We start from the raw sequence: 20800 nt of genomic DNA, 5'->3' as shown, positions 1-20800 counted from the left end.
TTTTTTCTAAATTCTTACATGATCATGTTATACCTAAAATATCATTTCTTGTAGATGGACTCTTCCTCCACATCTCATCATCACAACCTGATATTATGTGTTTCATTTGAAGAAAATGTATTTTCAGCAGGCAAAACAATGAATCAGGAATCTGAGGCTCTGAAATTCAATCTGCTTCTGATTTACCTTGCAGAATGGTCACTTAGCCTCACCTTCTTTATCTGCTATGAAAGATGTGTTAGAATCTAGGTTCTATGAATTCTTATGGATATGAATTTAGCTATTATATGATGCATTCTTCATTGTTCAATACACGTGACTGAAATGATATTTGCCCATTCATTACTTTTTAGATACCCTCACATTGGTGCTCAGCAACAATTTTGATAAACGGAAGTTGAAGTGACTTTCATATGCTCTGAAAGAAGTCAGATACGGGGAAAGTACTGAAGCCTCTGGCTCGTTGTCTTTGCCTCACACTAAACCATACTTATTCTCTTTCTCTTTTCCATATGACATAGCTGTCTTAATTTGGTTCCACTGATGGTTTGTGTGAGAAAGGGACTATTTCAGGATCCTAAAATTAGCCCAAGAAAGATGCTGCCATCTGTTCCCCCTCCAAATCAGGTTCTTCATGTCATTGGTTATACTACTAAAGTACCACCTATATTAATATCTGGGAAAGAATGCAGCCAGGCGTCTCCATCAGACAGATGCACCATTCTCTTGAGCATAGGGAGCTGTAAATATACAACAAAAATATTCCAAGGGAATTGGAACAGTGGCTGGTTCTGTTGGCTCTAAAGAGAAGCCTGGTCTCCCATCAGAAAAGACAAGTGTGGATTAGTATCAGTCCATATATTCTACCTCTTAAAATGCCTTTGGTGTTTAAACAACTATATAGATTCTAAAAAGGTGGATTCACTATATATCAAAGTTACTGATGAGTGTTCAAATGCAGACCTGTGCCTCCTCCTATAATTTCTGATAATAATGTGTGCTCCAAGATTTTAAGTTTCAGGGAAAACCCACCCATGTACTGTGTACTTTGCAATTTTGAGAAATATGTGGCCTTTGTTTCCCATCATTTTGTGATCTGAGAGCTACCTGGATGCATTGGTTATACCTGACTTATGTTTGTTGTACCAAAGCAATGGGTTTGTCTGTGATGTTGGGAAAATCTCCAATTCCCAAGCATTTCTCTAAGAGTGTCTAACTTCTAAGCACCATGTATGTATGTAATAAACAGGAGCTGTCTAAGTATAGGCCTGATTGCCAAAATCTCATCTCAGAGAAATAGGACATGTAAAGTTTGGAATCATTGGATCACAGAGTTGAGAATGACTTTAGAAGCCATGACATTTAATATTCCACCTAAGGCATAGATATCCTCTACAATCACTCTATAAGACTATAAGGCAGCCGATTTCACTGTTCAACAGCTGTGATTTTTAGAGTTTCTTTATATTAGGCATAAATCTAATTCCTTGTGCCTTCAGCCTTGTGAAGTAATATAGGAATATGCAAATCAAAAACATAAGACTGGGATTAAGAAGATTTGGACTCTAGTCTTGATATTGTCACTTAACCACTTAACTGTCCTGAACCTCACACTCCTCCTCTGTACAAAAGGACTGATCACACCTGCCCTGACCATGCTCACAGGGCTTTTATGAGGATCGAATTAAATAATGGATATGAAAGCACTTTGTAAATTGACACATGGAGATATATATATATATATATATATATGCAATATATGCATACAATTCATCATTAAATGAGATTTTTGGCAATTTTTGTATGTTAATAAATGTTAGCTCTCTTACTCCCACTTTATTTATTTATTTATTTATTTATTTATTTATTTACTTTTGGAGACAGAGTCTCACTCTGTCACCCAGGCTGGAGTGCAGTGGTGTGAATTCGGCTCACTGCAACCTCTGCCTCCCGGGTTCAAGCAATTCTCCTGCCTCAGCCTCCCAAGTAGCTGGGACTACAGATACATGCTGCAACACCCGACTAATTTTTTGTATTTTAGTAGAAACGGGGTTTCACTGTGTTGCCCAGGCTGATCTCGAACTCCCAAGCTAAGGCAATCTGCCCACTTTGGCCTTCCAAAGTGCTAGGATTATAGACATGAGCCACCACGCCTAGCCTCTTCTCCCTACTTTATCTCTATCATTCTTATTATAAATTTCCAATATTTGTGAATATACACCATGCTTTGGCATTCTGCTTTTGTTCCAAATAACACATAAAGGGACACCTCCATCTTCTAGGGAAGCAAGCTCCAGTCCAGTGATGCACAGGGTTTTGTCCTTCAGCAGGTCATGCAGAGTGGCAAACTGTCTCAAACTCCTTTAAGCATCAGTTCCCTTTCTTTGGGGAACACATTACAAAATGCCAGTATATGATATGACATTTATATAGAGAAATAGAGTGATGCCCAGTGGATCTGAACAATGCCCTTTCAGGCATCTGTACCTCTGTATATACGTTCCCTTTCTTTAAAACGTCTTCCTCTGCCCACCCTGACCCCTGGAGGTCATCTTATAAGACCTGGTTCAAATGTCACTTTATTTTTGAAAATTTCTGTCTCTACTAAGGAGGGTAAAAGCAATCCTAACCTTTTTTTTAAATTAATGCTCAGCTCCTGGTATATTATGGATGCTCTATAAATGTTTGTTGATTGAATGAACTGACATAAACAGATTCTCTCATGGCCCAGGTAGATGTTTTGAGGACCCTTCTTCTTTCAATTCCCCGGACATTATCCTTAGGTCTTTCAGAAGAGATAGCGGGCTTCCAAAGGAGTGCATATTCCACCCAGGTGATTTCTAACTGGTGGTTTACTTGGAAGTCACTGAGGGCAGGCATTTAAAGCATTTCCCTAAATACAGTCTAAGGAGAAATGTCTCCATGTCCTCACCTCAAAAAGCTCTCCAAAAAGAATTCTGTGGGCAAATAAGGTTGTAAAATGCTGCAAATTGTGTGCCATTCTTAGAGATTCACACTACTCACTGGCACATTGAATGCTCTGAGAAGTTCTACAGCAAGGAAATCCATCCCAATCCTACTTAACCACAAACATTTTTAATGAAACATACACACACACAAACCCACACATACATATATGTATATGTATGTATACACACACACACACACACACACACAGCGTGCACTAGAAAATGTTGTTTACATAGGCCGGATGCGGTGGCTCATGCCTACAATCCCAGCACTTTGGGAGGCCGAGGCAGGCGGATCACGAGGTCAGGAGATCGAGACCATCCTGGCTAACACAGTGAAGCCCCGTATCTACTAAAAATACAAAAAATTAGCCGGGCGTGGTGGCAGGCGCCTGTAGTCCCAGCTACTTGGGAGGCTGAGGCAGGAGAATGGCGTGAACCCGGGAGGTGGAGCTGGCAGTGAGCAGAGATGGTGCCACTGCACTCCAGCCTGGGCGACAGAGCGAGACTCCACCTAAAAAAAAAAAAAAAAAAAAAAAAAAAAAAAAAGAAAATGTTGTTTACATAAAACACTGATGATTAGGAACTAACTACCATAACTTTAATGGTAAGATTGGTAGGCACAGGGTAACCACAAATTAAACATTGTTGTTTTGTTACAGAAAGGACATTAAATAAAATTTGGGGGTACATGGACAAACCTACTAATTACAAAATAGATGCTGGGTATAGTGAAAGTTGTTGCCAAATTCAAAATTTTGGAGCTCAGCTCATTTCCCAGGTCTGGTGATGACAGCTCTAATGTTAACACCTGTCAATTACTTTGATTATTAGTGGGTATTCATACGCTTGCGAATATAATCCTTTTCGTGGAGACCGAAGTCACATGTATTGCAATAGCTTGACTTGCTTGGATGAGACTCCAATGCCTGTTTTTGGCTACACATGACACAAGGCACTTAGTTGAAAAGAACAAAGTATGGTTAAGGCTATTTGTTATGGAGTGATTTGTTCGTGAAATCAAGCCGTCGCTTGATTTCAGTGTTTACTATAACTGGATTCCAAATCGACCAAACCAAGTGGTTTTCCCTCTTCATATAAATAATATCAGCTAAAAGAGCCCAGTTGGTTATTGCAAATTTATTGTTGCTTCTGTAGTTGTGTGTACCATTTGACTGATTGGCTTACACTGATTGACAAGCAATCTGCAGACATGGCTCCTTTCTGTTTTTATTTTGTTTGGATGTGTCTTTTAGAGCCCTTGATCTTTTTAGCTTATATTTGATGTTATGGAAGATTGGTTTACTGACCTCTTGCCTCTGAGATATTTGTGGTCTGTGTAGACAGGAAAGCCAACCACTACTAGTAGGAAGACACCCCAATTGATTCCTCACCTCAATAAGAAGTTATTAATTGTATAAGAAGTAGTTGGTAGGGCTCTGGCTACTCCCAGGGATTAAAATAGATTTCTAAGAGGTCAAAGAGGACATGATAGAGGATTGGATGATGATGCATATGAGTTCACTTGCAGGTGAAAAGTGTTCTTTTGATTCCTTGGCAGCTGGAGTGGTTGTAGAGTGTTGACAAAATTATCCAATTACTAATTTCCATAACTAAAGTACACATTGATTTTCATGCATAAAAGTCATGGATATATAAAAACTAGGACCCAAATTTCTGGTTCACATGATAGTAGTAGTTTAATAGATACATGTTCTGGCCTGAAAATTAATTGCAGAGCTTTAATAACAGACTTTCAGCTTTTTGGCCTAATACACAGGGGTGCAGCTGGTCTTCACATCGTCCATTTTCATGCTACACTGATTGATATGTCTAGATTCAGTTTTGTCCACACCCAGAATCTGTGCAAGAAAAGATTCACTATTGCTTCAATATACATGCCTAAGGCATAAGTATGGCCTTTAGTGCTCGTTCTAGCTTTGTTAGGCCAATTTTCAATTGGATGGATTTATTTTATGTTTTTGTCTGTACCTTTATAGCACCGACTACTTGGACCTGGGATTACAGGTCTCAGAATAACAGAGGAGAAGTTTAAGCCAATTCCAAGATTATCCATAGCCTTGGAAACTAGTACAGGGGTTTTAAGGAAATGGTTGATGCATAATACACAGATGAGAGCATGAAGGATGTTTCAATTGCTGGTTAGTATTCTAGGAAAGACTTGCCCTTTCCACGTTGCCACACAAAAGAACTGGGTGCTGTAAGCACAAAGGCAATTGCAGGAAACACAGGAAGACAGATTGGATTTAACCTTGGAAACGTTGAATGCACTTACCAAGGTAGGCGTGTTTTTCGTTTGCCTACATAGCCAGTTTTTCTCTCCCCTGTTATCTCTGCTTTCCCCAGTAATATCTGATCTTATTTATACTCACTGGCCTCCAGCTCTCTCAGAGTCAACCTCTCTCTCTTCTCCTAATGTTATGACCCTGTCAGTCAACATTGGGCTCATTAGAAAAGGCCACGTGGGCATAAATTATGCACCAAGAGGGAGGTCATTTATCATCGGCCTTCACTTAAGAAGATCAAGGCTGGAAAGTTGATGTTTTTATTACCAAAATTCTCCTTCCCCAACCTTTCAGAGGTTCCTAGAGAAAGGCTTTGGGAGGATTGGCTTGAGCATGAAGTGTAATAGAACAAAGGTGGAAAGCCAGGCTGGGCTCTGTGAAGGGAGACAGTTTGCAAACTACCATCTCATACATGGTGGTAGATTTCACACTTTAAAAGAGTGGCCAAACATTGAATATACTGCCCTTCTGGAAAGAAAGGACTAAGTGTAGCCTGGTGATCAGTTATTTCTTCAGTAATTTATCCTCTTAGAGTTTTATTATTGTTGAGATGCTCCTGGCTCTGAGCAGTGATAGAGGTGTGACTTGGCCAATTCAATCAAAAGCTTTGGCATAGAATTCCAGTCTCTTGTACTGACTAGTCTGTCACTGTCTAGCATTCAGCAAGTGGAAAGAGCCCTAGGCTGGGATTCAGAGGCCTGAGTTTTAGTCTTCACTCTGTTCTTCCCTAGCTATGTAATGTGGAGCCAATCACATCTCTTTTGGGGCCTTAATTTTTTAAGGAGGCTTAGTATATGACCTGGAAGAGTCCTTCTAGTTCCACAGTAACAGAGTATTCATCTCATAGAGTTGGTTCTGTCTAGATATGTTTTCACTCTTCTGAATGTACTCCACCTCTCTGTGCTCCTAAAGATTGTCAATGTGATGTAGTAATTACCTTGGTGGATACATTGCTTTCCAGGATGGCCTCTAAATGGTATTTGCATAATTCTTATATTCAGATCTTTCTTGCTGCCTGCAATGACATCACCAAAGAATATTTTCAAACTTGTAATGTTCATTTGACCCCCTTTTCTTCACATTGTGGATGGCATAAGGAGCAAAGGGCAGAGGACTCACAAAACAAAGCAAGACAAAAGCCAGCCTGCTAAAATTTTGGCAAGTGTTTGATGGTGCCATTATTAAGCTATTTCTATCGCAGTGGTGCTATTTTCAGTGCTGGGGAAGGATTATTGCTAATGGGGGTGGTTAGCACTGGCGCTAAATGCATTGCTATTTCTTGAGTAGACTGAAGAGATTCATCAAGTGGGGATTGATCTATCCAGGGATGCAGGCTGTTCCATTTAAAACTGTTGAAGCAACAGTCATTTTGTTCTTAGTTCTTTATTTTCATCTGTTTCATTATTGTCATTCCCTCAAAGTGGGAGAAAAAGCATTGTCTCCAAAAACAGTTTTTAAAAACAGCTTTATTGAAATATAATCCCCATATTACATACCTCACTCATTTTAAGTATAAAATTCAACAGCTTTTAGTATATTCACAGAGGTCTGCATCCATCACCACAATCAATTTTAGAATATTTTCATTATCCCTAAAAGAAACGCTGTGCCCTTTAGACATTGCCCTCTAGTTCTCTGATTCCACTTCCCCATCCCTAAACAATCACTTATCTACTTTTTGCTCTAAGGATTGTCCTATTCATGACATTTAATAATAATGGAATCATGTGGCCTTTTGTGCCTGGCTTGCTTGACTTAGCATAATGTTTTCAGGGTTCATCCATATTGTAGCATATATTGGTACTTCATTTCTTTTATGGGTGAATAACATTCTATTGTATGAACTTACCACACTGTATTTACTCATCTATCTATTAATGGACATTTGGGTTGTTTCTATCTTTTGGCTATTGTGATAATGCTACTATGAACATTCATGTACAGATTTTTATATAGATATATGTCTTCATTTATCTAGGGTAAATATCTCAAAATTGTATTGCTGGGCTGTATAGTGTGTTTAAAATTTTAAGAAACTGTCAAATGGTTTTCCAAAGTGGCTGCACCATTTTCCATCCCTATTTGCAATGTATGAGAGTTCCAGTTTCTTCACATCCTCACCAACACTTGTTATCATTTTTTTTTATTAGATCCATCCTAGTGGGTTTGAAGTGGTATCTAATTGTGGTTTTTCTTGATTTGTTTGCATTTCCCTAGTGACTAATGATGTCACACATATTTTCACATGCTTATTGGACAATTGTATATCTTCTTTGGAAAAATGTCTATTCAGATCATTTGCCCATTCTTTAATTGAATTATTAGGCTTCTTATTAATGAGTTGTAAGAGTTCTCTATGTATTCTGGATACAAGTCCTTTGTCACATATGTGATTTGTAAGTATTTTCTGCCAGTCTGTAGCATGTCTTCATTTTCTTAATGGTTTTTTTAGTTTTTCAAGAGAAAAAAGTTTTCATTTTGATGAAGTCTGACTTATTAATTTTTCTTTTATGCATTATACCTTGGTGTCATATCTAAGAAATCTTTACCTAACCCAACGTCTCAAAAATTTTCTCCCATGTGTTCTTCTAGAAGTTTTATATTTTTAGCTCTTAGATTTAAATCTCTGATTCATTTTGTGTTAAATTTTGTGTACAGGTTAAGAGTCAAGGTTCTTTTGAGGGAGGGGCACATAGATATCTGATTTTTCTAGCACTATTTGTTGAAAAGAAAAGATAAGGCAGTTTTCTTAATTTAAACTAAATATGAGCAGTGGTTCATATAGCCAAGCCCTCTAAAGGTTTTTATAATTTTTAAGAACTGTAGGTGTGAACTAATGGAACACAGGAGCTTCTCCTATACAGATGTTGTGGAACAGTACTCTACTCAACAATACTCTAAAATACAAGTACTCTACAATACTCTAAGGCTGTATTAGTAAGGCTGGCTTAGTCTCATTTCGTAGGGAAAAAAGGGGGCTTGATAGGAGAGGCTAAAATGGGCTATTGTTCCTTGACAGTGCCCCTGCCATGTTCTAGACTCCTAGAGTTCCCACCCAGAACTATCTGAACTTCCCTGTCGCATATCCTATACCCTTCTGGTGATGCTAAACAGGACTGGGGGAGGGGAGTAAGGAGATGTCCAAAATTGTTGGGGTTATTTTCTTTTGTAACATCTTGAGATATAATTCACATATCACATATTTCCCTTATTCAAAGTGTATAGTTCAATGATTTTAATATGCTCACAGATGTGTGTGACCATCACCAAAGTCAATTTTAGAATATTTTTATTACCTCTCCTACCCTCTATCCTCCACAGCCCTAAGCAACCACCAATCTACTTCATAGTTCTATACATTTGCCTTTTCTGAACATTTTGTATAAATGAATCACATTTTATGATTCACACATATATGCTAAGTGACTAGCTTCTTTCACTTAACATAATATTTTCAAGGGTCATCCATGTTCTGTCATGTATCTATCTGTACTTTGTTCTTTTTTATCGCTGAATAATACTCCATTGTATGGATATACCACATTTTATTTATCCATTCATTTGTTGATGAACATTTGGGTTGCTCCATGTTTTGCCTATTAATAATGCTGCTATAAACATTTGTGCATGATTTAGGTATAGACATATATCTTCATTTCTCTTGAATATATATCTAGTAATAGAATTGCTGGGTGTTGAGGTTTCTTGATGTCCTATCCCCTAACCACCAAACTCATGTTTCTAAAACATGTACCCCAAGGCATGCTCCAAACAAAGAAATTCACAGTCTTTTCATTTCTATGTAGATATTTGTCCCCCAGAGTTCTTGCCTAAACAGTATAGAAGGAAACGTGAGGGTTTCTTTATTAACTTTTCTTAAAGCTAGAACAAATCCTAAGAAGCTATTTTGTTCTTTTTATCTGAGTCCTACCTTGGCCCTCCTAACTTTCCAGAATCAAAGATGCATTCTAAACAGTTGGGACCTTCAATCCAGTGGGTCACAGATTCTCCTCCGAACCACCAAAGTTTCTTATTTTGAAAAAGGAGCAGAAAAAGGAGCTTCTAGAATTCCAGTCTTATTAATTTTTCCTAGATTTAGAATACTTTCATAATCGATACCACATATTCTACCCTCTTCAGGTCTTGTGATGTTAGCTCATGAGATAAAAAGCAACTTGGGTGTAGGGAGCCACAGCAGGTCTTCATCGTTAGCCCAGTTGTCATCGACTAGGACAATTTGCTGTCCAGGGGACACTTGGTAGATATATTTTTGGTTGTCACAACTAGGGAAAGGGTGCTGCTGACATCTAGTTGGTATAGGCCAGGGATGCTGCTGAACATCTTACACTGCACAGAACAGCACTTCCCCCCACAAAATACAAGTGATCTGGTCCCAAATGTCTACAGTAGTTGAGAAACCCTGCATTACAGGTAAGGTGCTGGGCAGACACAGCAGAAGATGAAGCTGAAAAGAAGGCAAAGGCAATATTTAGCAATGACCTTGTAAACTGTGTTAAGGAACTTGTATTGGTCCATTTTCACACTGCTATAATGAACTATCTGAGACTGGGTAATTTATGGAAAAAAAAAAAAAAAAGAGGTTTAATTGACACACAGCTCCACAGGCTTAATAGGAAGCATGACTGGGAGGCCTCAGGAAACTAACAATCATGACAGAAGGTGAAAAGGAAGCAAGGACCTTCTTCACATGGTGGCAGGAGAGAGAGAGAGAGAGCAAAGGGGAAGTGCCAAACACTTTTAAACCGTCAGATCTCATGAGATCTCACTCACTATCATGAGAAAAGCATGGGAAAAATCTGTCCCCATGATTCACTCACCTCCCACCAAGTCCTTCTTCCAATATTGGGAACTACAATTCAACATGAAATTTGGGTTGGGGCACAGAGCCAAACCATATCAGAACTTGATTGTTACCATGTGTTAACAGAAGCCAGTAAAGGATTCTTTTTTCTTTTTTGGCAGGGTATCACTGTTGCCCAGGCTGGAATGCAGTGGTATGATTTTGGCTCACAGCAGCCTCATCCTCCTGGGCTCAAGCGATTTTCCCACCTCAGCCTCAGCTTCTTGAGTAGCTGGGACTACAGGCATGGACCACCACATATAGCTAATTTTTGTATTTTTTGTAGAGACAGGATCTCACCATGTTGGCCAGGCTGTCTCAAACTCCTGAGCTCAAGTGATCTGCCTGCCTCAGCCTCCCAAAGTGCTGGGATTACAGGTGTTAGCCACTGTGCCAGACCCCACTGAAGGATTTTAAGCAGGGGAATTATATTATCAGATATGCAGTTTGAGTAGGTCACTATTGTTTTGGATTTCAGGAAGACAAAACTAGTAAAGAGTCCAGATAGAGGCTGTGTGGTAGTACAGGCAGGAGAATAGAAGGATCTAAATCGAGGCAGCAGTAGTGGAAATAAAAAAGGAGAAAACAAAGCCAATAAATATTTGTGAGGTAGAAACTGGAGAACTTAGTGATTAATTGAATTTGAGGGTGTATTAATTGTCTATTGCTGTGTAATAAGTTACCACAAACATAGCAGCTCAGAACAACATTCATCTATTATGTCACAGTTCTATAGGTCAGAGTTAAAGGCTTAACTAGATTCTCTGCTTAGGGTCTCACAAGGGTGAAGTCAAGGTGTCAGATAAGATAGGCTTTATTTCTGGAGGCTCTGGGGATGAGTCTAGTTCCATGCTTGTTCAGGTTTGGGGCAGATTTCAATTCCCATGTCCTTAGATGTCAGCTGAGAAATGTTTTCAGCTTCTAAAGGTTACCCACATTCTTCTCACATGTCCCCTTCCATTTTCAAGCCAACAACATACATCAGATTGTTCTCATGCTTAGAATCTCTCTGACTTCCTTTTCTGCCACTAGCCAGAGCAAATTTTCTGCTTTTAATGGGGTCATGTGATTAAATTGGTCCCAACTGGATAATCTCCCCTTTGATTAACCCAAAGTTAACTAATTTAGTAACATTAATTACATATAAAAAAGCCCTTTTTGCCATGAAACATAACATAATCATGGGAATGGCAACTCATAATTAAAATTCAAAGAGAGGAGAATATACAAAGGCAAGAGTCATTGGGGGGTCATTCTTAGAATTCTGCCTACCACAAGTGAGGGAATTGGAGGACTCAGGTGACTCTGAGGTTTATGGTTCAGTTATGTGGGTGGATGGTGGGGCCACTCACTGATGTAGGGAAAACCAGGGCAAGAAGTAGGGTTATTTATTTATTTATTGACAGGATCTTGTTCTATCACCCCGGCTGGAGTGCAGTGGCATGATCCTTGCTCACCGCTGCTTCAAACTCCGAGGCTCAAGTGATCCTTCCACTTTAGCCTCCCAAGTAACTGGGACAACAAGCGTGTCTCACCACACCTGGCTATGGGGTTTAGACGCATTGAACTTGGGGTCCTTTGCTACATCTAAGTGGAGAATCCAGAAGGTAGCGATAGATATGGATCTGGAAATCAAGAGAGAGGTCTGGGCTAGAGATTCAGGCTTGGGAGTAATCTTCAAACAATGGTAGTTAAAATCAGGTAAGTAGATGAGCTTACCAAGGGTGCATGTGAGAAACTGTCCAAGGAAAAGGCCCTGTAGACGTTTGCATTAAATGGGTGGGTAGGCATAAGAGCCTGGGAATTACTAGAGAGAACCATGGAGAACTAGATGAAGATGTATCCAGAGAACACTAAAAGGCAGGTGCGGGCAGCTGTGTCAAATGTAGCAGACAGGGTCTGTTTCAGATAAAGATTTAGGATAGTAAATCAATAAAATCCAGCTGATTTGAATAGTCCTTATTGCTGGGAACAGAAAGCAAAATTCTCCAGCAGACCAGAGGGCAAGCCTTGGCTCATAAAGACTCTCAGAGGTGACTAGGCAGATGGAGCTATGACTGGCTATTGGATCTGTCTCTTGGCAGCTTCCCATGCTCCAGATCTATCAAAACTTGTCTGTCCAGTGTCCCATTTTCTCTTTGCTAGCTCTTGTGTTATATGTAGTTGGTTGCTAAAATGTCCCGTGTAACTTACTTATGTCATGTATATGTTATAACATATAGAGCTAGCCCTTAGTCCAATTGTGCTCTTGTCTTATCACTTAAAGCCCTAACTCAGATAGATCAGACATTTCTGAGTCTGATTTTCTCAGAGCCTTCATCATAGTTCATGGATTTAGTTGGTAAGGCTCTAACAAATCAATCCTCACTATGTTAGCGCCTATCAATTTAGACCACATTTCTCAAATTACGCTACATGTAACACTGGTCTGATCAAATATTGTGGTCAAATAAGTTTACTAACATTGTATAGTATAGTCTTCTCTTGGAAAAAAGACTCCAAGAATCCCTCTACAAAGAAACCTGCTTGTGTTTAGACCAGTATTCCCCAAACTTGTTTGAACACCAAACCTTAAAAATAAATCTATGACCATATGGTAGAATGTACTTTGGGAACCACTAGTCTTTGCCTCAGGTATTTATTTGCATTTTAATTAGAGAATCTTGAAGAGGAAAAACCTTCAAGGCTGAAAGGAATAATTAAATTGAAAGAAAACAGGCACCACTGCATTTTGATAGGGCTTATAAACTAAAACAAGAAGGGCTTTGTAGATAGAGTACCAACAATCACTGCAAAGGTAACACCTATTCACCCATGGTAAGGGCAGGACTTTAGAGCATCCATCTCTGAAATAAACTATAGAAGGAAAAGGAGAAATTGAACAAAAGGGGCAAATTTTCTAGAAGATGTTTGAATAGTCCCCCAAAGTTGTAAGAAGTTAGGAAAATCCTATTGGTTATAGGCATTAAAGTCTGGCTTCTCTAGCCTTAGTGGTAAAGAGGCAGTAAATATCAATTGCCAGGTTTAGAACCTTCACAATAGATTTAGTCCTATACAAACAAGCACTCCTTCCACTCACCACACCATGCTGCAGAGTCTCACTGGAGGAATCAGTCAGGTTTACTAATTAGACTTTAACTTCCATAAGTAGTGTTTACTATTTAAATAGACTGCATACTTTCTATTTCACCAAGCCCATACTTGTCCAGCTGGCAATAATTTGGAAGACCCTAAGGGTCTGAATGGCTCGCACAGCACGATAATATCCCTTAAGAGAGGTTTTGAGCCAGAGACCAGCACCTCTCTAAGTCTCTTTGTGTCTGCATACACACACTTGTGCCCCTGTTTCTTTTAAGTATTGGCTGTCTCATCTGATGAAGTCGTATATAAATATTTATATGTCAGAACATTTCTGGTCTTACTCACCAGAGACATTACAGCCTTGATAAAAAGCCTCCCTCTGGCAGTATTTGCCTCCACAGTTTATTTAATATGGCAGTTGATAGGTGAACTTCCTCTTGCTGTTTGCAAAGAGAATGGAGCCTTGCCTTGCTTGGAGTTTCAAGTGTTTGACTTGTCTCCTGCTGGGAATCGATGTTTGTGCTTTCCCAGATTTCTCTGATTAAAAGAAGTGTGAGTTCTCTAGCAGGTCATCCTACCCTTTAGATTTTGGATTTTTAGGAATATTTGATAAACTTAGGAATACATTATGCTTTTGGTGGGCCCTCGGCACTTTTGCCTTTGTGGATCTCTTCCTCCAGTAAAAAACAAACTACCATTGTGCTGATATAAAGATGAATATATTAATATTACATTTTACAGCATTTTTACCAACGAAAAAGTTTATGTTTCTGGTTTTCAAAGAAATTAAACCCTTTTCATGGGTACATAACAGTGCTGTGGGCCCTAGGCACTTTGCCTACTATACTTAACAGATAATCAACCCTGGATATACAGAGCTATCTGATTTCTGGGCTGGCATTGTGAGGTCACATGGATTAAGCAATGAATAAGAATGGTATGACTCACTGAAGGTTTAGTCTAAGAATGCGGTAGCTTCTTGGATGTACCAACTACTAATTGAGATGTACCAAGGAGGTCCCCTCCACTTCCTTTGTTCTAACACATTTTACCCACTCTACAGAGCATGGTAATAAAATGCTGTCAATAGGCATTTTTTTCTGGCTTGGTGGACTGAGTTGGGAATAGAAATCTGCCTCCTCAGCATCTTCCAGGAGAGGCTTCTGGGAATGATGAATGGTGTCATTCATTTTCAGGCTGAAACTGTTTCTGTCATTTAGCCTGTGGTCCTACAGAAGGCAGCTGAGTGAAGGTGGAGTGGAAGTTGATTAGCAATGAAATGGATTACTGCAGTTCATCCAGAGAAAAGAGGGTAGGGCTGGTTTTAATCCATGTCTATATTAGTGGTAGTTAATTTAGGCAGCTCTATGTCAACCCCAACCATAATCTTCCTTAGCAACAGCCACCCCACCCTGGAGTAGGGTTCTGAATCTGACCACTGCTATCACATTGACTGCTGAAGAGTTTGTCTCCTAACAATTTACCAATAAGCCCTATCTGGAAGCTGGTGGTGGTTGGGATTAAACATGGACTGATATAAATAGAAGATAAGAATTTAGAGGGGACACTCTCATGGGGTTTTACTTTACATTGCCACCTTGCTTGTAGATATTTTTCTGGCTTGGTCCGGGGCTAGCACTTGGACTTCAGAGGAAATAACTGTTACTGAGCAAGCTAAAAAAATTCACACACACATTTCCACTCAGCTTAACAGTGCTGGCTCTGGTTGAGTTCACCGAGCGGTATGGAGGTTGTCTTCTCCACAGGGACCTTGCTGAGACCTGAGGTCAGACAGCAATCATTCTCCTTCCCATCTTGCCAAGCAAAAAAAAAAAAAAAAAAAAAAAAAAAAAATTGTTTAAATCAATCAATAGGTTCCCATACCCCCAGCTGGATGTGGCTTTCAAGGATGACAGTATCTGCTCCATACTGCTCTTGCCCTTGTCAAGTCCCAGGCTGAAACAGAACAGAATGACGTGGGGTAGCTAGTTTGTGTATGTAACACATACAGCATAAACACGAAATAGATCCTGGAAATCTTCATACAAAAGGCAGAGCTAGTGAGAGATAGAAAACAAGAGTAATCAGATTGAAATATAATTAGAAAGAATTAAGGCTGATGGGAGTTTGCAGTCTCCAGGAAACTTCCCTTTGGAATACAAAGGAGAACCTGATTTTCCTTCCTTCCTTCCTTCCTTCCTTCCTTCCTTCCTTCCTTCCTTCCTTCCTTCCTTCCTTCCTTCCTCCCTCCCTCCCCCCTCCCTCCCCCCTCCCTCCCCCATCCTTCCTTCCTTCCTTCCTTCCTCCCTCCCTCCCTCCCTCCCCCCTCACTCCCCCTTCCTTCCTTCCTTCCTTCCTTCCTCCCTCCCTCCCCCCCCTCCCTCCCTCCCTCCCTCCCCCCTCCCTCCCCCGCCCTTCCTTCCTTCCTTCCTTCCTCCCTCCCTCCCCCCTCACTCCCCCTTCCTTCCTTCCTTCCTTCCTTCCTTCCTTCCTTCCTTCCTTCCTTCCTCCCTCCCTCCCTCCCTCTCTCTCTCTCTTTCTCTCTCTCTTTCTCTCTTTCTCTTTCTTTCCTTTCTTTCTTTCCTTTCTTTTTTCCTTTCTTTCTTTCCCTTCCTTCCTTCCTTCCTTCCTTCCTTCCTTCCTTCCTTTCTTTCTTTCTTTCTTTCTTTCTTTCTTTCTTTCTTTCTTTCTTTCTTTCTTTTTTCTTTCTTTCTTCTTTTTTGACAGATTCTCTATTGCCTAGGCTGGAGTGCAGTGGCACGATTCTGGCTCACTGCAATCCCTGCCTCCCAGGTTCAAGCAATTCTCCTGCCTCAGCCTCCCGAGTATCTGGGATTACAGGTGCCCACCACCACACCTGGCTAATTTTTGTATTTTTAGTAGAGACAGGGTTTCACCATACTGGCCAGGCTGGTCTCAAACCCCTGACCTCAGGTGATCTGCCCACCTCGGCCTTCCAAAGTGCTGGAATTACAGGCATGAGCCCCCATACCCGGCCAAGAACTTGATTTTCCATTAGTCAAAATACAATAGATCAGAGGTCAGCAAACTATAGGTTTTTTAAAAGGGACAAAAAATATACAACAGAGAAAATGTAGGACCACAAAACCCAACATATTTATTATATGGGCTTTTTTGGTCAGGGTTCTCCTGTGAAACAGGACCAATAGGATATATATAAAGAGATTTATTTTATGAAATTGGCTCCCACAGTTTGTGAGGGCTGGCAAATCCAGGGCAGGCTAGCAGGCTGGAGACGCAGGAAGAGTTGATGTTTTAATCTGGAGTTCAAAGACACTGCCCTTTCCAGGGCATTTGCCAACCCCCGCAACACAGGAAAAAATTGTGGAAAAGAGCTTTGGTCAAGGGACTCAGAGACTCCTGCTTTGCCACTAAAGAGCTCGATAATCTACGAGAAACCATCACCTCTCTCTGGATCTCAGTTTCTGCTTTGGTAGAATATATTCCCAAAAGTTTCTTCCACAACGCAAACATTCTGTGCACTTCAGTCCTCCCTGTACATAAAGTTCCATGATAACATAACTCAAATTTCAAACATTCCAAATAGCCAATCTTAAGCTGCTTCCTGGCAATGTCTAGAAATAATTCCATGCTGGCAAGAGTCCCAGACATCAGTAAATTTTAATTATCTATTATACAAAGAATAAACAAAATACCCAATAGTTCCAATTTTTAGTGACTTTCTTAATAGTAGGTTCCATTAATAGCCTAATGTGATGGTCCTTTATAATCATTAAAGTGCAATGCATCCGTTATTTGCAGAGTATTGTACTAGTACTTTGGGAGACTCTATAGGAATCAGAAAATAAAGTATCTAGTTTCGAGTTGCTTACAATCTAGTCAAGACGACAAGCTCCATACTTAGAGTAAAGTCTTATATCTTTAGAGTAACATATAAACAACTGTCAGGGGCAGAGGAATTATCATGTTCATAGATATATCCTCAGGACCTAAAACAGTGCCTGGAACATGATATATGCTCAATATATATATTGAATGAATGAATGAATGGAGAGTGATTTAATAAGTAGTAAGTACTAAAAGAATGCATACACACTTAGATTAGGGCCAGGTGGAGGCTAATTCATGAAGGCCTTCTAATGGAGGAGAAGATATAGTGAGCTCAATACAGGAAGGCAATAGTCCAAGGGCAATATTTCTGAAATGTTGTATTTCTATAGATAAAGGTATAAAGGCTAAAGTCAGGGTTAATAACCATACAGATTTAGACATTTGGTAAACTAAAGGCAGCTTGAAACAAGGGTCTAAGCTTTGAAGTAGAAAGACATGGGTTAGGGTTTATCATCTATCTTAGAAGTGATTTAGTTGTTGACTTTCAGCAGTTATTTAACCCCTCTGTGTCTCAGTTACCTCATCCTTAAAATTGAAATGGCATCTATACTCAGAATATCAGAACCGTAAGAGACCTTAGTCCTCATCCAATCAAGTGGGTCTCAGTTTTGGCTGTCCACTACAAACCTTGGGGAACTTTTAGAAGTTTCAATGCCTAGACCTGACTCCAGACTAATTACATCAAAATCCTCTGGAGTTGAGACCCAGGCACCAGTGTCAGTATTTTTTAAATCTCCTTAGGCAAGTCAATGTTCAGCCAAGATTGAGAACTACTGTTCTACTCTAACCCTCTCATTTTATAGATGAATAAGGTACAGAACAGATTAAGGGACCTTGCCTAACCTACCTCACAGGGCCATAAAGGACAATATTAGGTCATATAACTTCAGCGCTGCAGACATCAAAATACCTGTGAAGGTGCTCTGAGTGACATAACCATTATTCATTTGTAAAGGATGATCGTGCCAACAGAATCAGAAAATACTAATTGGTAATCAGGCAAAGCATCCCCTCTGTCAATAAATTATACTAGTAGGAAAATGGATAAAACCTTTATTCTTTATTCTTTATTCATTTCCCAGGTCTCCTTGAATTAACAAATGAGTAAGTGCTCCATTTTAAAAGCTAGGATATGGATTATTGGATTAAAATTTTGGAAAATGAAGATGTCCTGAAAATTTATATTTTTTACCAAGAAGAAACATAAACATCTTGCACGAGGACACAAATCTATAGCAGGGAGTGCTGTTAGTCTAGTTCTAGCATATTTCTAGCCTACATCATCTGTTTGGGGCATAATCATGTCTGGAAGAAAAGGAATGAGGTTTGGGAATTTTAGCATGGTATCAGGCATTTTTGCTTAGGAAGGCCTTCATTTGCTCCTGGCTTGGGAGTCTTTGGCTTGCACTCAGCTTGTAGATGCCACATTTTGTAGAGGATGGAAACCAAGAGTAATTTTCATTCAAGATTCATGTCCCCATTCCCAACCCTTTCCTTATTTAATCGGATGCACTCTCTGTGATTCATCCTTCTATACAAAAGTTGTTGAGTGTTAAGTGCATTTTCTGTTCTCCTGTTTAGCTCCATATTGTTGAGTTATCCTTTGTCTCAGAGACCATTTGTTGAATGACTCCTAGAAGAAAAAATGAAAAAAAAAAAATGTGAGATGATTCCCTATGCATGCCCATGGTCACCTCTTTTTGTGCAGTTTTCCAATTCACATACCTTGTTTGAACGTCAGGCATACTGAGAATGCCAGAGAGTTTGTCACTTCATTGTTTTGCAGTTATTTTTTTATGTGTGTTAGGTCTATCTCCCCAACAGATCCTGTCTTGCACTCTCTTGTATCTTTCCCTTCCCCCAGTTCCAGTATTTAACATGTTGTTTTTACAAAATCAATGCTTGAGCCACTTGTGTAAACAACTTCCAGTTGCTTGAGGCCTTTCAAAACCCTAGTAAAATGCTTCTCTGCTGGGCTCATTTGCCATTCACAGACATTTCTAAAGGATAACACATGACTGTATGTGAGGCGAGGTGGAGAGGTTGCGATAAAAGTATGTTGGGATAGCACTTGTCTAAAGCAATGTTTCCCAAACATGGCTGTGCATCAGAATCACTGGGAACTGAATTGTCAGGGGAGGGACCTGGAAATCTAGAAATTTGAAAGCTCCACAAGCAATTCTGATAACATCCAGGTCTAGAAACCACTGGCCTCAATGCTCTCTAGTGCTTCTCAAACTTTAATTTGTGTACAAGATTTTGCATTTTTAACAAGTTCCTAGGTGATGCTGATACTGTGGGCCAGAAGACCAAAGAAGGCTAGAAGGTAGTGGTCCTCAATGTGTGGTCCATGTGCCAGCAACATCAGCGTCATCTGGGAACTTGTTAGAAATACAAACTCTCAGTTCTCACTCTAGATCTACTGAATTCAAAACGGGTGGGGCCCAGCATTCTGGGTTTCAACAATTCTCACCAGTAATTCTGACTATTGCCAAAGCGTGAGAACCACTGCTATACATAATATTCAAAATAAGGTACAGGGATGGTGCAGTGGATTTTAAAAATTTCAGTTAAAGTCTCAGTTCTGTCACTCAGCTACCTGTTACTCCCCCTGAACCTTAGTTTTCTCATCTGTAAATCCAGGATAGAAATAATATACATTACTTCAACAAGCATTTATTTTGCCAGGCATTTCATTAGGTGCTGGCAATATATTAAGATGAGTAAGATACATTCTCTGCCCTTGAGGAATTCACTGTTTCCTTGCCTAATGCAAAAGGTTATTGCAGATCTTAAATGAGATAGTGCATGTGATAGTGTTCTGTGAACTCTAAGGTATTTTGCAAATGTTAGTTATGTTTCTGACTAAAACAATGAAATATGCCCCTTTTTTCTTACATTTTGTGTTCGTAGTAGTTCTGTGAAGTACTTAGGCCTTAGGAAACATTCCACTGGTAAAGATAAAAGAAGTAAATTGAATAGTAACAAAAGTATTTTAAACTTGTCTTGTATTTCATACTTGTAGGAGTCCTTTCACTTTTATTATCTGTTTGAATTGTCACAACAATCCTATGAGGTAACCTTGATGGATATGATTATCTCTATCTGAGAGATGTAGATTCTAATATTCTAGGAAGTGAAGGGATTCACTCAAGGTCACAGACCGGATCAATAGCAGAGCCAGAACTAGAATCAAGATCTCTCGACTCTTAGGTCAGTGTTCTTTCCCTCATACCATGCTGGCAGATCAAGTAAAAGTGGTTTCAGAGATTCTCCACATGCTAATTAGGTTACTGCAAGCACAGATGTGAAACAAGCTGAAACTTTCAAAAATCTTAAACCTGCCCAGATTTTACTCATCTGCTTGAGTTAAAGCGTATAGCAACTGTCAAAGAGACATAGCTAAACTCCTCTGTTTTGAATTTCTATGTATCAGAGGCCTTATCAACTGCTGGCACGCAGTTGGATAACATGTGCATTTTAAGAATCAAAGGCGGCTGGGCGCGGTGGCTCACGCCTATAATCCCAGCACTTTGGGAGGCCGAGGCAGGCGGATCACGAGGTCAGGAGATCGAGACCATCCTGGCTAACACGGTGAAACCCTGTCTCTACTAAAAAATGCAAAAAATTAGCCGTGCGTGGTGGCGGGTGCCTGTAGTCCCAGCTACTTGGGAGGCTGAGGCAGGAGAATGGCTTGAACCCGGGAGGCA

At 39.8% G+C, this 20800-nt stretch overlaps 1 protein-coding gene across 4 annotated transcripts in view; it reads left to right on the top strand.

Annotated features, from left to right (window-relative positions):
* Nucleotides 1-20800, top strand: part of DCX (doublecortin) — a 125027-nt gene that overhangs the window by 11218 nt on the left and 93009 nt on the right. The window lies entirely within an intron of this gene.

Source organism: Macaca mulatta, chromosome X (genome assembly GCF_049350105.2).
Source record: "Macaca mulatta isolate MMU2019108-1 chromosome X, T2T-MMU8v2.0, whole genome shotgun sequence".
Lineage (NCBI taxonomy): Eukaryota > Metazoa > Chordata > Mammalia > Primates > Cercopithecidae > Macaca > Macaca mulatta.
This window is presented reverse-complemented; position numbering and strand designations above follow the sequence as displayed.